At 45.4% G+C, this 17,246-nt stretch overlaps 1 protein-coding gene across 1 annotated transcript in view; it reads right to left on the reverse strand.

Annotated features, from left to right (window-relative positions):
- KIF3C (kinesin family member 3C) overlaps positions 1-17,246 on the reverse strand; it is a 249,396-nt gene that overhangs the window by 83,836 nt on the left and 148,314 nt on the right. The gene's annotated exons all lie outside the window — the stretch shown is intronic.

Genomic DNA, 17,246 nt, shown 5'->3' on the forward strand with positions numbered 1-17,246 from the left:
TGAGCGTCGGCATCTGCCTTGTCTATGCAGCAGATGTGCCAAAGACTACTGAAGTGCTGTACATTTTGGTTTATCCACATGGGGAGGACCACAGTGACTCATCTTTGCTTTTCACTTTTCTCTTCAATATGATACATGGGGTAGACACCACTACACCCCTTCCCCATCACCTATTGCTACATTTATCCCATCTTGATTATTTGTTTCATCATTTTGAGTTATTTTTTGTGTTTTTTGTTACCTGTTTAATTCCTGTTTTAACAGCCTCTTTGCCCGTCAACTCTGTCTCATCCCCTGCTCTGCAGCGGACACCTATGATGAATGCGGCCAATCTACAAAAACTGATAATTCACCGTGAACCCTACAATATGCCACAGCGCGAGATCTACTACACGAGCCAATCAAACCAAGATGCTGTGGTCAAGCATGCACAAGCACTAAGTCTTGCAAACCTATCCTAGATCTACACAGCTGCTGGTTAATGTGACCAACAATGGTCACGAGGCAATGCAGGGAGTCATGACTTCATCAAACAAGACACTAAGCAAAAGACAACACAAGTAATTCTGGCATTGATGGGTGATGGAGGTCAAAAGAGAAGCAGTGTTCCTGGTAGGAGAAGTAGAGGAGAAGGAGACAGTACGAAAATTGAATTAGGACCTTGCTCAAGCTAAATCTTTCAAAGAACAAATGATGCTGAACCAGCATGACAGCTCCAAAAGCACCAGAGAAAGGAGCCTGAGAGCTGATGGTTTAATCTGGCGCACTGAGGAAACAGACCTACAAGGTCTTATCCTTCGGCTGTCTGCTGAGATAGCCCCAGATGTGCACTCAGAGATTCATACTGGGTTGTGTCCACAGATCAATTCCATTGAGGAGGGGATGAAGCAGATCACCCAAGAGATGTAATCATGAAGTCCATTCATACACAGTCAAAGAAAGGTTTAAACAGATTATCAGTGACACTACCAAAGCACATGGTCACTGTCTGACAAGATCTATTCGGGAGCAGACAGTCACAGACTGCAAAGCTCTCATCGGAAGCAGACAGTCACAGTCTGGAAAGATATCCTCAGGATCAGACGGCCACATCCTGTAAAGATCTCTTTGGGAGCAGACAATCACAGCCTGTAACGATATCATCAGGGGCAGACTGTCACACCCAAAGGGATATCGCTAGGAGCAGACGTCACAACCTCTAAAGTTCGCATCGGGGGCACATAGTCATAGCCTGTAAAGATCTCATCGCAAGCAAACAGCCACAGCCTGCTAAGATTTCACCTGCTCTTGCGTGAACCCCAAGTCCCTCTACACCGTCCACCTTTTGCACACCATCCACCCAAGGGCTGCTGGTTCTTTCTAGAAAGCAGCGCGCCCTTCAACCAATCACAGCAGAGCCTTCCCTCCTATCAGGAGCTACCTCTGGGTGTCCCCTTAACTCAGTGTCCTCTGCCAAAGATAGATTCTGATAGGGAATCACCTGTATGGTCTCTTCAGGCCAGGAAGAAACAAGGACTAGTCCCCCCCACCCCTTCAGGTAAATGACCAAACCATGTGCAGCAAACACTATGTTGCACTTACTCCCCCCACACATACAGCCAGCAAGCACTCATACCACACATGCACAACAAACCCCAAGACCCTCATCCATATCGTTCACTAGCACCTATGTACTTCCTAGAGGTCAAGCACTCCAACCCTTGCTTATCAACACACGCGCTGAAGTCATCACAGCATAGCCTACCTAGGTGCACTCTTCATCACAGAGGCGTGACTCTCACCCAACACAACAGGCTTTATGACCGTGCAGTATTGGGGTAAACAAATGAGTGTAGTACATGCCAAGCGCCCCCTTATTAACATAGGTTATCTTTGAAGTAAGTGCTGCTTAACCATGTCTTGTCAATGGATGAGCGCCACAGTACCTCAATCCATGGCCTTCGCAGGTACAAAGTTGCTGCCTCCATAGACCTCTCTTGTCAGTGGCCATCTCTGTGTGCATCCCAATTGCCCCCACCCTGGTGTCACTAATTGTCACGAGCGGCCATCTTCTTTAGCTCATGCACCTGGACACAGCGCTCTCGAGGTACTAAAAGGCAGGGGCGGCTCCTCCGCTATGGCGGGGGGGGACTCCAGAGGAGCGTCGCTCCCCCCCGCCAGCAGTAGCAGCTGCATAGCTTTAAAAATAAAACAATAATAACTATGTTTACTATCGTTTTATTTTGAAAGGGGCGGGGCCAAGGGGGTGACGAGCACTGTGGGGAGGGCACAGAGCACTCCCCTCAGTGCGCATGTATGTTTGATCGGCTTCATGATTGGCCGTAGGGCAGGCTGGGTGCCTGGAGTGTGGCGGAGAGCGGGTGCCGCAGCGAGGTTCAGAGAAGTTTTTTTTTCTTTTTAATGTATTTTTTATTTTTGTTTTATTCCCCCAGCCCGCCACTTTTCCCAGTCACCAGACGCTTTTGCTAGAAGGTGGGGACAATGCCTGCCCCACCCTCATAGTTTCTCAATAGATGACTGGCTGGGACAGCTGAGGTCTCGTGCAGTTTATATGATTAGGCAGCGATGGACCCTGCTTCTAATTTTTCATGCCCAGGCCTTCCCTGCTCTCGTGAAAAGCTGTAGGATGGCAGGGTACATACAACCTGTAGGACGTAGAGCTACAGAAAATGTGCTAGCCTAGTGCCTAAACTAGTATGGTTGGCAAGTAGGGATTCCAACGATACTCAGTAGATGGCTCCATGGAAGCGAACAGTCAGTACTCAAGGCCTGGACCGTCATTCCACAACCTATTCCCTTCTACAAAGTGTGCCTGGTACAGTGTACCACGTGGCATGGCTAGAAAAAGTGCTGGTGGAGTCATCCAGGAGCTTCCTTGCGCCATCTTGCTATGTCAGGTTCCATGTTTTCGCCATTTCAGCTGCCATGTTGTATTCCCCACACAATGCACAGGGCCATCACCAGGCCTCGGGCTGCCTCGCTCGGCGGCCTCCGCTATTAATAATCACAAGGCTGCATTCAGCTCCCAGAGGTCCTGCGTCGCCTGATGCTCCATTGATCGGCCGCCATCCTCCCCCAGCACTCAGGTCATGAATAATTGCGCCTCGGTCCAGGGTCGGAGCCTGGGAGGGATGGGCGCGCGCCGTCAGAGACCGGAGGCGCGCGCGCCCAGAGCTCTCCATCAGATGCCTTCATTTATAGCGCGACGAGAATTCACCGCCTCCCTAGCAAAGGTTAAATCGTGTTAAAGCATCTTGGATCCTTGTGTGGTTCACTGTGGAGCCATTGATACAATCGGCAAATTCCTGGAGACGAAATAGTTTAGGAAGATTTAATTTACTAGGTGTTGTTTTTTCGCCAAATTTACCAAATCAGGAGATTTTTTGAACTGCTGACGTGAGTTGTGAAAGTCCCCAGTACTAGCAGGGAAATTGACATTAATAGTCATATGTTATTTTCTGTTCTTTTGTACAGTTCCATCAATCTGATTGGTTTAAAAACTGTATAAAGCAACTTTGAGCACTGTGCAGGTTTTCACTTTCCTTCACTTCATGTCTTGCCAGTATTGACTGCTAAAAATAAATGCATTAATTGTTGTTAGGCAGTTTCTGGGCTGTTGGTGTATTTAATGTTTGTGTTGAATCAATTCCTTAACCCATCAGGGTATTTTATGTTAAGTGCTTGACGATTCATTTCTAGAGAACCACTGGCTTTCCTTATTTCATTTATCCCCAGGTCACCGGTGTGTGCCCAGCAATACTGACCCCGCCTTTCCTAGTCAATAACCAGGGATGCTACGTTATACATATTTATAGACAGTACTTAATTTGTAAATAAAAACATGCCGGTGCCCAAAGCCCTCCTCTTAAACATGTGGCTGCTGCATTTAAATGTGCGAGCACGGAATACTGAGGCGGCGTAATCCTGAAGCCATCTCCAGCCTCTTTAATCCATATAAAGCCACTCCCTGCCCCTTCAGCTCACTCTTGCAGCTTTCTACTTTCTCCCTTTGTGACGCTTTTTTGTTTTTCCCTTCCTCCGTCTTTCCCATATGTGTCTTTTGCTCGCAGTTAATGCTTGAGGTAGAAGAATAAGCCCCGGCCCTCAAAAATAAGTGGTACTCAGCACCGGAAACAACAAGCACAAATTAAGCACTGTTTATAGAGCGCATGGTTACCCAAAGGTGTCCCGGCGCTAGATCTAAGTAGACCCTGCAGGCTGACTTCTAATGCCTGAAAAGCCATGTCTTAAGCTGGTTCCTGGACATGAGGTGGATCTAATATGGAAAGTAATTGATTCCAAATTTTAGCAGCACTAATGAAAAAACTTCTTCAGCCCAAGTTAACTCTGCTGAATCTGGATACCACTGTACTGTGTACTAAAAACTCCTGTTTATCAAGCACCTCGAGTAGTCGGGTTAAGGTTTGCACTATGAGTAGTGGTTTTAATCAGGGGCGGCTCCTCCGTTAGGGTGGAGGAGTGTTGCCTCCACCACAGCCAGCAGCAGCCGCTGCAAATCACCTTTAACAAAAAAAACAATAATAAAACATGTTTATTATTGTTTCGTTTAAACAATAATAAACTATGTTTATTATTGTTTCGCTTGTTATAAGGGCGGGGCATTGGGAATGACGATGATGAGGGGACCCCCTGCCAGCAGCTGCCGCTGCAAATCACCTTTAACAAACAAAACAATAATAAAACATGTTTATTATTGTTTCGTTTAAACAATAATAAACCATGTTTATTATTGTTTCGTTTGTTATAAGGGCGGGGCATTGGGAATGACAATGATGAGGGGACCCCCTGCCAGCAGCTGCCGCTGCAAATCACATTTAACAAACAAAACAATAATAAAACATGTTTATTATTGTTTCGTTTAAACAATAATAAACCATGTTTATTATTGTTTCGTTTGTTATAGGGGCGGGGCATTGGGAATGATGACGATGAGGAGAGTGCACGGTGCACTCCCCTCACTACACAAGTATGTTTGGCCGGCTGTCTCGGGCCGGCCAAACACACATGCGCACAGGGCTCTCTCCAGCCCAGCAACACAGTTGCCGGGCTCCCAATCCTGACGCTGCTTTTTGGGGAAAAAACAAACAAAAAGATAAACTTTTCGTTGTTTTTGGTCTCCCAGAAGTTAGAGCGAGTAAAATCACATTGCTTTTTGGGGAAAATTATGTCTAGTTCTCTTGGTGATGCAGAGCACATATCAAATATTGTGGGTAAGACTCGATCCCAAGTGAGTGGGTTAGATACGTTCTACAAGGCTCTAGATAAGATTCATTTTGCACACCTGTGCACAGTCTACCAAGCGAAGATCCCGCTATTTTATTATGTGCTGTAGAACTAACAAATGTAGCTGGCTGGGGTTTTTTGGACACAAATGAAGGGCAAATCCTAAAATGTCTGACTTCCTGTAACACTCTGGCATTCATTGCTGCCTTAAAGTGAGAGTTTGGGATTAAGAGCTCTTTTGTACAAGGCCTAGTAGGGGTGATTCAGTGAACTCTGCCTATTTCAAAGCGATGCACCTTCATAAAGGCACCTTGTATACAAAGAGGTTTTTATTACGCTAAGAGAGAAATCACAGTTTTTTTTTAGAAATGTTAAATAGGCTTTAGAAAATCTGGATTTAGATCTAAATACAATTCTTACTTTATCTCCTCCCCAGTTGAAAATGTGTTTAAAGTACGCTTCCCTGCATAAAAGCCACCAACTGGACTTTAAGTTCTGTAGTCAAAAGAGGAGATTCGATGTTTTGATTCATTCTGCTATGTTAAAAAAAATGCAACCCTATTTAGCGCGGAACTTACCCCATGGGGTGAGGTGTTTTTGCACTTTATTAATATACTGGACATATTTCCACTAAAGGGTTTAACTTCTAACTGGTATCACATTTCAAATGTTTGTGACTTGTGTCGAACTGATAGTCAAGATCTAAAATATGTTCTATTTGTTTGTCCATCTTTCTGCTATTGCCCAAAAAGTGGTTGAAACCCCTCACCCCGAGATTTATGGTACGATCTTAAGGGGAAGTTCTTAAATCACTGTGTAACCCTCCCAATGAAATGTTTGGCTTTCAGTTTTTTTAATTTTTTTTAAAGCATTTTTAAACTTATACTGACCATCTCAGTGGTCTTTGGCAGTTCTTATAATGATGCACGTTATTTGTAATAATTCTTAATTCCTAATTGTTTATTAGTCTTTTATGCTTTCACTGTTTTATGGTGTGTTGTTTTGTGTTAAAGTTGACATCCTCGTAGTTCCAGATCATAAATAATAAACTTGAAAAACATATGTGCTTCATTTTTGCTTTCCTAACTGCTGAATGTGTACAGTTCGTTTTCAGGTATTTATATTTGTTGTGTGTAACAAAAAAAATACATCCTATGGCCTTTCCTTTCACAATCCATGCATGCAAGCATGATTGTCACACAATTCACTTTACCTTTCTTTCCCTGGCTGCAAAATGAGAGGAGTTTGTAAACACCAATCCCCATGTCAAAAGGATAAGCAGCAATTTCTCAGACGATATAGTCTGACGTTTGACCTCTGTCTTAGAAGTGCAACAAAAGAGACAAGATAAATACAGAATTGAATGGCATCTTTATTTATCGCTTTGACTTTCAAAACCTACCAAAAAAACAAAGAAAAAACCAGTTGTGTTATGAAACACAGTTTGGGAAACACTGCTATCGGCAGTACAGGAAAGTCTTAGCTGTGTGCAGCAAATAACTGGTAACAATTACAGACTAAACAAGCATTAGCAAAGCCAATAGGTCTAACCTATGCAAGAGCTATAGGCTTTTAGCCATGCTGTACACCAGTTTGGCAGGTGTTTAGCATGGCTAAAAGTTAGTGTTGTAAAAGCGTAGACTGGGGTGTTACGAAGTGGCATAGAGAGTTGTGGAGTGGTGTGGAGTACAGTTGAGTAGCGTGGAGTGGTGTGAAGTGGAGTGGCATAGACTGGGAGTGGCACAGACTGGGAGTGGCATAGAGTGTTGTGTAGGGAGTAGAGTGTTGGAGAGTGAAAGGGTGTAGAGTGGACTGGAGTGTCATAGTTTTGAGTGGTGTAGAGTGGAGTGGCACAGAGCAGTGGTTCCCAACCTGTGGTCCAGGGACCCCTGGGGGTCTGTGAAGCCTCCTCAAGGGATCCATGGCTGCTTAGAAAATTAAATAATATTAACAGATTAGGTCCCCAGCTTTTAGTAATGACTCAGTGGGGGGTCCTCGGATGCTAATAATGATTCAGTGGGGTCTCAAGGTTCCAGTAATGTTGCACAGAGTGGAGTGGTTAGTATAGAGTGCAGTGGTATAGAGTAGAGTGGTACAGAGTAGAGTACAGTTGCACAGAGTGGAGTGGTTAGTATAGATTGCAGTGGTATAGAGTAGAGTGGTACAGAGTAGAGTACAGTTGCACAGAGTGGAGTGGTTAGTATAGAGTGCAGTGGTATAGAGTAGAGTGGTACAGAGTAGAGTACAGTTGCACAGAGTGGAGTGGTTAGTATAGATTGCAGTGGTATAGAGTAGAGTGGTACAGAGTAGAGTACAGTTGCACAGAGTGGAGTGGTGCAGCATAGATTGCAGTGGTATGGAGCGGAGCTGTGCGGAGTAGATTAGAGTGTCATTAAGTGGATGGCATAGAGTGCACTGGCATAAAGTAGAATGGTACAGAGTAACGTGCACTGGCGTAGAGTGCAGTAGCATAGAGTGTGGGGTTGTGGAGTGGCGTAGAGTGGAGTGGTGTAGAGTGCAGTGGCAAAGAGTGCATAGTAGACTGGACTGCATTGGTATAGAGTGGTGCAGAGTAAAGTGGAGAGGCGTAGAGTGTAGTGGCACAGATTGAATGGTGCAGAGTAGAGTGCGGTGACAGTGCGGAGTGATATAGTGTAGAGTAGTGCAGAGTAGAGTGAAGTGGTGTGGATTGGTGCAGAGTAGAGTGAAGTGGTGTGGATTGGTGCAGAGTATAGTGGAGTGGGGGTAAGGTGGGGAATGCATGGTGTGGTAGCGCACTGCCATTACAGGCAACATGTCTTCAATTGAAATGACCATTACATTTGCACAGACATACAGCTTTACTAATAAAGGTATGCAGTGCACAAACGTTAATGTGTAGAAATGTCATCACGTAGTGCATTGATATATTTTGATGGTATGAAAATAGTTGTTTCCACTAAACTTCAGAATTACTTCCAGTAGCCAGCATGATTGTCACATAAATCCTCTCACTTTGAAGTCAGAGAAAGAAAAGTAAACACCAAGCTCACCGTCATTTGACCTTTGTCTTTGAATGAACAGAAAATGTGACAAGGTAAGATCAAGATTTAAAGGCCTGTTTACAGAAAGGGAGCACTCAGAAGGATACTGTAAATAAGGTTAGGACAATGGAAGGGACAAACTCAAGCTGGACAACCTAAAACCAAAAAGCCAGCAAATAGAAAGCAAGAAAATGTGAGTTTCAAACCAAAAAGCCAATGTTTAGCAACCAGTGGAATGCATTCCTAGGGAAGCTTTCTAAATGTCCTCAAGATGTCGTAGGCAACCAGAGAGTGTGCAGTCTGGTCGGCTTCGACCTAATAATGTTACTTTGGTAAGAATTTGGATTCCATTGCTGGAGTCCCATGGAGTAGATGATGTTATAAAGGCGCTTCCAGGGGTGTGACTCAGGCGCAGGGGGGCGTTGGCTGATACTTTAGGGAGCCCCTCAACATTTCAGGGATCCCCCATTCAACCTTGTGCTAATCCATATGAGTAAGCTATGAAAGACTGATGACATTCTGCAGGAGTGTGCCATGCTTTTGTGTTACGTCACTGGGCGCCTTTGTTGTCCTTTACACACATGCCTGCCCTGGACTGTAAGAGCATAAGGTTGGGTGCAGCCAGTTATCTCGCAATATTGATGTCTGCCCTGGCCTTGAATACTCAACCATAAATCTACTGCTGTTCATGTACTTAACAGGGTGGGATTCAATGGAAGTGTGTACTGATCGATACACCCGACCATGAACAGAAAAGCCCTTTCAGTTCCCTGACACCCAGGCGTCGCTCTGCTCCATGACCCATTGAAGAGGAAGATTTGTCTCCACTAAGCATGAGGCTGGGAGACACTTTCAAGCCATTGTATATGGCTCCCTCTACAGGCAGAGGGTGGGATGATGTCCTCAATGAAGTCAACGTGTACTGAGCTCTGATTGGAGCGATCGCCCCAATTCTGTGCTTCTCTTTCAGGATATTCAGTTAAACAGTATTTTAGACCATCATATACTGATTGCAGGCCCACTGGAATTATGTGGCAGGGCAGGACCAAATTATGCAGCAGAGCTGACCAAATTATGCAGCAAGAAAATGCACATTATGCAGCATAATGCAGAACTTTTGCGATACTATTACTTCATTATTTTGTCATTTTCATGCAAGGTAACAGTGTCTGGGAAAGAATATTTCACCTTATTAGAACAAGTTTAACATCTAAATATAGCAATAGGCAACTGAGAGATGACTAGTCATTTTTTGAGAAGGGACTTCAGCTGCGCAGAAACACGCGTCGCCATGTTTTTAGTAACTTTTAATCTGAGTTAGAACAATTTTTTATGTTAAAATCTGCAGACTATGCAGGGAATGTGGCAAATTTATACTTATGTGGAAAACGCCACAGCCGCAGAATAGCAGGATCATAAACATTGAACAAGTAACATTGTCCTTTGACAAGATGACATATAGTTGAACTTGATGACAGGGTATTATACTCTGTTTTAAACTAAGGCCCAGATTTAAAAGGCCTTAGTGCCTCCTTGCACCACATTAGTATAATTTTTTCACGCTAATGTGGCTCAACGAGGCAAAAATCACCACACCATATTTACAAAATGTCACAATGCATGCATTGCGCCACTTAGCGACCCCTTGCACCACATTATGCCGGAGCCAGGCCTAATGTATGCAAGGGGGGCGTTCTAGGATTAGGAGGCCCACAAAAATGGCGCAGTGAAATCTACAAGATTTCATTGCGCCAAGTTTGGCGTCATTTTTATCACCTGCTCAAAGCAGACACTAAAAGGATGCACCCATTGAAATCAATGGGCCTCCTTGCACTGCGCAGCACTAGCGTCAACATTTTTGACGCTAAGCGCCACAGTAGCATAAAAAATGTTGACGCTATTGGCCTAATGTGCGCCATGGTGCACCGTATTGCAAATACGGCGCACCCATGGTGTCGTTAGGTGGCGCAAGAAATCTGGCGCATCAGTACTGATGCGCGCGATTCTTGTAAATCTGGGCCTATATTTACTTTAAAATGGATTCGGCGACTGTGCAAAAAAGCCGAAAAAAAAGTGTGAGAGCTCAAAGGTGTTCATTGTATCCATCTGCCGGCGCCGCTGGAGCTGATGAACACCGAGGTCGCTGAGTCTGTTTTTCAACTTACGCCTTTCTTCCACCGCCCTACCCTTACTGCCTCTATCCCACTCAGGTTCTTGTCACCCACCCTTTCCCCTGGGACTGTTTTCCATCCTACCCCTTTTACCCAGGCTGGCTTTTTCCCTCTTGCTCTGGGTCAAAGGGACAATGGACCCCAAACCCTGGTGACCAAGAACGAGGGTCGATGTCTCCCCCTCCAACCACCGACACAAACTAAGGGCTTGCGACATGTTAATTAGCTAAGATTGAGAACAAGCACAGGCATGCAGCAATTAAGTGTCAAAAGCCAAGCACAAATGCACTCTTCCCAAATCAGTCTCAGATGGGTCAACTTGAAGGGCTGCAAGAAGCAACTTCTGTCACTGGCCACCTCTCCGCCACGCCCAGACCTACAATCGCGAGTGTGACCCCCTTTCAGCCTCCCCTGTCCTCAGTCTTTGGATATTCAGCGTCAGTCATCAAACCACACCAAGGAGAGTATCAGGCCAGGACTGAGTGCACGAGATATCTAGCAGGGTGTAGGGGCCTGGAGGAAAGCTGGGCAGTAGCATGTGTGTTACAGGAGTACTTGCTCACCAGCCCTGCTGGGTGTGAGGGGCCCACTGAGGTGGCAAGAGGGGAGGAACCTGCCTCCATGGAAGTTTTTACACCATTGCCATGGTGATGGGAGGGAGGTGAGCATATCTTACTCCTGGCTCAGGCAAAAGGGACCAAGGGTAGACAGAGCAGCAGGATAACTAGATCCAACTATTTACGGATAATCTTGTGCCACTAAAACACTAGCAACCCGGGGAAATATTGAAACACCTCCTAGTCTCTGACCCTTGACGGACATCCCTAACAATCACCAGCAAGAGTCACCCCAGAGTGTTCCTTTGTTTCATGACGTCTGCTGGGGTCGGTGATGCATTGTGACCAGAAGGGACTGTCACCCAATAGACTAGGCCTGTACGCACTCTGTCACCTGAAGGTGGTAGCACACTGTGATGCACAGAGACGTTGTAGGGCCTGAGGCTCCTGCAGTGGCAGATGAAACATGGAAAGTCCTGGACTGCAGAGCTCTCTATGTCCCCTCTTCCCAAGGTGACCAAGGTGGCCGTCTACGGTGATGGTCAATCCCTGAAGGAGGCCGGCTTCTCAGTCCAGCAGTGTCTGACTCCGCTTCAGAGCACCGCCGTGCCCTGAAGATGGGCATTCTGAGAAAACCAAGTGATTGACTTGGGAATCAACAGTGGCAGAATAGTGACTGAATATGATAGTGATTTTGCAATGGGCTCTTTAATACCCCCACTCTGTGGGATTTGTCATCAGTACCTAAATTACAGAAGTAGTCAGAGTAGGAATGAGCAAAGGCTTTCCAAGATTGGACCAGGGGTACAGATAATCTGATGGGTGGCGACCTTCTTGGTATCCAGGGGCCCTGTTCCTCTGCAACTGCAAACAAAGGTATGGGTGTCCAAGATAAAAATATGAGCTGGGGAGAAAGAATTGATGCAAAGCAAAGCTAACAGCAGAGATCAGATGTACCTCCCAGGTGGAGGCTGACACGGATCCTCAGCCTGGAGAAACAAGGTCAGTTATAAATACCACTCCAGGAGACATTGGTGCTCATTACAACCTCGGCGGTCTTTTTGCAAGACCGCCGAGGGACCGCCGTGCTGAAGACCGCCAGTGCAGGCGGTTTTCCACTCAGCGAATTATGACTGCTGGCAGCCCTCCATCCTTTTCCGGACAGAGAGCCGCCAGCAGCCATACTGGCGGTCGGCGGGGAAGTGGAGGCTGCTCTACCAACCACTGCCTCCGTCGACAGAACACCGCCCACCGAATCACGTTCCGTGATTCGGCGTGGTGGTGTTCTGTTGACAGGGTGCTGGTGGTGGAGCAGCCCCCATGGATCCCGTCCCCTCCCGGAGGATCAACGGACCAGGTAAGTTGATCGTCCGTTAGGGGAGGGGGGTTGGGGGTGTTGTGTGTTGTGTGCGTGAATGGAGGTGGGAGTATGTAGAGGGGGGGTGTGAGTGCGTGTATGCATGCGGGGGTGTGTTCTGTTTGGAAAAGTGTGCGTGTCTGTCTGTATGTCTGAATGGATGTGTGCGTGTATGTCTGTATGTGGGTATGACTGTGTGTGGCTGTTGGCATGTTTGGTGATATGTGTGTGGGTATGTGTGCTGGTGGTGTATGCATGCGTGTACGGTGTGTGTCTGGGTTGCGATGTTGGGGTTAGGGGTGGGGAGGGGGGGTCCTGCCACCTTTGAGGGGTGGCAGGGGCGTGGGGGGAGGAAGCCGGGGTGGGTGTGGGGGGCTGTGGGAGAGACCCCTATCAGTGCCAGGGAAGGAATTCCCTGGCACTGATAGTGCTTACCGCCATGGATTTCATGGCAGTTCCCAACCCCATGAAATCGATGGCGGTCAGCCGGGTCGTGATACCGCCCGGCAGTCTTGTGACGGCCGCCGGGCTGGAGACCCAAGTCTCCAGCCCAGCGGTCGTCTCCGCCCTGGCGGTTGAATCGGAGAAGTGGCGGATGACCATGGCGGTAACTGCCATGGTCATAATTCCAATTTGTTTACCGCCAGTGTGTTGGCGGTAAGATCGCCACTTCTCCGCCAACCGCCAGGGTCGTAATGAGGGCCATTATGCCCATCACTGGTGCTGTGGTGGTGCCGACCCCATGAGGCATCCTGTCACCTAAGATTAAATCCCATCAGTGGTCCTGTGCTACTTCGCTCTGCCTTTTCCTCTCTTCTCCTCTCTCAGGAGTTCTTGCCATTCACATTTCCAGTCTGCCCTGCCTCTCTTTTCCCGTAGGTCACCTGCCTGCTTACTGACCACAACCGAGCTGTCGCTCTTTCCATTCTGAGAGGCTAGCAGTGAGTTTTGTTTCCACGCAAAACCTCATGTGTGTTTTATGTGCTCAGCACGGCCGACCCTGCACGGACACTTCTTAACATACCTGTGACGCTGACATGGATGTAAGTGGCATAATTGTGAGCCACTGATGATACCGTCACATTCATGATTCTGATGCATGGCTAAGAGTGAGGGACTGAGATTCTGGGTCGCCAAAACACTACAAGAGTATTACATTGATCTAATGATGCAGAGTCACTGATAATACTGAGTCACTGATAATACTGAGCCACTGATAATATGGAACCACTGGTAATACTGAGCCACTGGTAATACGGAGCCACTGGTAATACTGAGCCACTAATGATACAACGTCACTGGTAATACTGAACCACTGGTAATACTGAGCCACTAATGATACAAAGTCACTGGTCATACTGACCCACTGGTTATACTGAGCCACTAATGATACAACGTCACTGGTAATACTGAACCACTGGTAATACTGAGCCACTAATGATACAAAGCCACTGGTCACACTGACCCACTGGTTATACTGAGCCACTAATGATACAACGTCACTGGTAATACTGACCCACTGGTAATACTGAGCCACTAATGATACAACGTCACTGGTAATACTGAGCCACTAATGATACAAAGTCACTGGTAATACTGAACCACTGGTAATACTGAGCCACTAATGATACAAAGTCACTGGTAATACTGAGCCACTAATGATACAAAGTCACTGGTAATAATGAGCCAATGGTAATACTGAGCCACTAATGATACAATGTCACTGGTAATGAGCCAATGGTAATACTGAGCCACTAATGATACAAAGTCACTGGTAATAATGAGCCAATGGTTATACTGAGCCACTAATGATACAACGTCACTGGTAATACTGAACCACTGGTAATACTGAGCCACTAATGATACAAAGTCACTGGTAATGAGCCAATGGTAATACTGAGCCACTAATGATACAAAGTCACTGGTAATGAGCCAATGGTAATACTGACCCACTGGTAATACTGACCCACTGGTAATACTAAACCACTGGTAATACTGAGCCACTAATGATACAAAGTCCCTGGTAATAATGAGCCAATGGTAATACTGAGCCACTAATGATACAAAGTCACTGGTAATGAGCCAATGGTAATACTGAGCCACTAATGATACAAAGTCACTGGTAATGAGCCAATGGTAATACTGAGCCACTAATGATACAAAGTCACTAGTAATACTGACCCACTGGTTATACTGAGCCATTAATGATACAAAGTCACTGGTAATAATAAGCGAATGGTAATACCGAGCCACTAATGATACAAAGTCACTTGTAATAATGAGCCAATGGTAATGCTGAGCCAGTGGTAATACTGACCCACTGGTAATACTGACCCACTGGTAATACTGAGCCACTAATGATACAAAGTCACTGGTATTGAGCCAATGGTAACACTGAGCCACTAATGATACAACGTCACTGGTAAGGAGCCAATGGTAATACTGAGCCACTAATGATACAAAGTCACTGGTAATGAGCCAATGGTAATACTGAGCCACTAATGATACAAAGTCACTAGTAATACTGACCCACTGGTTATACTGAGCCATTAATGATACAAAGTCACTGGTAATAATAAGCGAATGGTAATACCGAGCCACTAATGATACAAAGTCACTGGTAATAATGAGCCAATGGTAATGCTGAGCCAGTGGTAATACTGACCCACTGGTAATACTGACCCACTGGTAATACTGAGCCACTAATGATACAAAGTCACTGGTATTGAGCCAATGGTAATACTGAGCCACTAATGATACAACGTCACTGGTAATGAGCCAATGGTAATGCTGAGCCAGTGGTAATACTGACCCACTGGTAATACTGACCCACTGGTACTACTGAGCCACTAATGATACAAAGTCCCTGGTAATAATGAGCCAATGGTAATACTGAGCCACTAATGATACAAAGTCACTGGTAATAATGAGCCAATGGTAATACTGAGCCACTAATGATACAAAGTCACTGGTAATAATGAGCCAATGGTAATACTGAGCCACTAATGATACAAAGTCACTGGTAATAATGAGCCAATGGTAATACTGAGCCACTAATGATACAAAGTCACTGGTAATAATGAGCCAATGGTAATACTGAGCCACTAATGATACAAAGCCACTGGTAATAATAAGCCAATAGTAACACTGAGCCACTAATGATACAAAGTCACTGGTAATAATAAGCCAATGGTAACACTGAGCCACTAATGATACAAAGTCCCTGGTAATACTGACCCACTGGTTATACTGAGCCACTAATGATACAAAGTCACTGGTAATACTGACCCACTAATGATACAAAGTCACTGGTAATAATGAGCCAATGGTAATACTGAGCCACTAATGATACAAAGTCACTGGTAATACTGAGCCACTGGTTATACTGAGCCACTAATGATACAACGTCACTGGTAATTCTGACCCACTGGTTATACTGAGCCACTAATGATACAAAGTCACTGGTAATGAGCCAATGGTAATACTGAGCCACTAATGATACAAAGTCACTAGTAATAATGAGCCAATGGTAATACCGAGCCACTAATGATACAAAGTCACTGGTAATAATGAGCCAGTGGTAATACTGACCCACTGGTAATACTGACCCACTGGTAATACTGAACCACTGGTAATACTGAGCCAGTAATGATACAAAGTCCCTGGTAATAATGAGCCAATGGTAATACTGAGCCACTAATGATACAAAGTCACTGGTAATACTGAGCCACTGGTTATACTGAGCCACTAATGATACAAAGTCACTGGTAATGAGCCAATGGTAATACTGAGCCACTAATGATACAAAGTCACTGGTTATAATGAGCCAGTGGTAATACTGACCCACTGGTAATACTGACCCACTGGTAATACTGAACCACTGGTAATACTGAGCCACTAATGATACAAAGTCCCTGGTAATAATGAGCCAATGGTAATACTGAGCCACTAATGATACAAAGTCACTGGTAATTCTGACCCACTGGTTATACTGAGCCACTAATGATACAAAGTCCCTGGTAATAATGAGCCAATGGTAATACTGAGCCACTAATGATACAAAGTCACTGGTAATACTGAGCCACTGGTTATACTGAGCCACTAATGATACAAAGTCACTGGTAATGAGCCAATGGTAATACTGAGCCACTAATGATACAAAGTCACTGGTAATACTGAGCCACTGGTTATACTGAGCCACTAATGATACAAAGTCACTGGTAATAATGAGCCAATGGTAATACTGAGCCACTAATGATACAAAGTCACTGGTAATAATGAGCCAATGGTAATGCTGAGCCACTAATGATACAAAGTCACTGGTAATACTGAGCCACTGGTAATACTGAGCCACTAATGATACAAAGTCATTGGTAATGAGCCACTGGTTATACTGAGCCACTAATGATACAAAGTCACTGGTAATAATGAGCCAATGGTAATACTGAGCCACTAATGATACAAAGTCACTGGTAATGAGCCAATGGTAATACTGAGCCACTAATGATACAAAGTCACTGGTAATAATGAGCCAGTGGTAATACTGACCCACTGGTAATACTGACCCACTGGTAATACTGAGCCACTAATGATACAAAGTCCCTGGTAATAATGAGCCAATGGTAATACTGAGCCACTAATGATACAAAGTCACTGGTAATAATGAACCAATGGTAATACTGAGCCGCCAAGAACATTGCACCATGAATTATTCTGAGCCACTGATGATGCAGAGCTACGGGCAGAGGTGTAGCCTGGGGGTCATGGGCCCTAGTGGAAACAATGAAACTAGGACCCCAATGATATTAAGATCCTGCTATAGGGGGCAGCATAGCCATCACACCCCTGGACCCCGGTGTCACTACGCCTGCTACACTAATGTAATTTAGGGGCC

The sequence above is a fragment of the Pleurodeles waltl genome, chromosome 5 (assembly GCF_031143425.1).
Source record: "Pleurodeles waltl isolate 20211129_DDA chromosome 5, aPleWal1.hap1.20221129, whole genome shotgun sequence".
Taxonomy (NCBI): Eukaryota; Metazoa; Chordata; class Amphibia; order Caudata; family Salamandridae; genus Pleurodeles; species Pleurodeles waltl.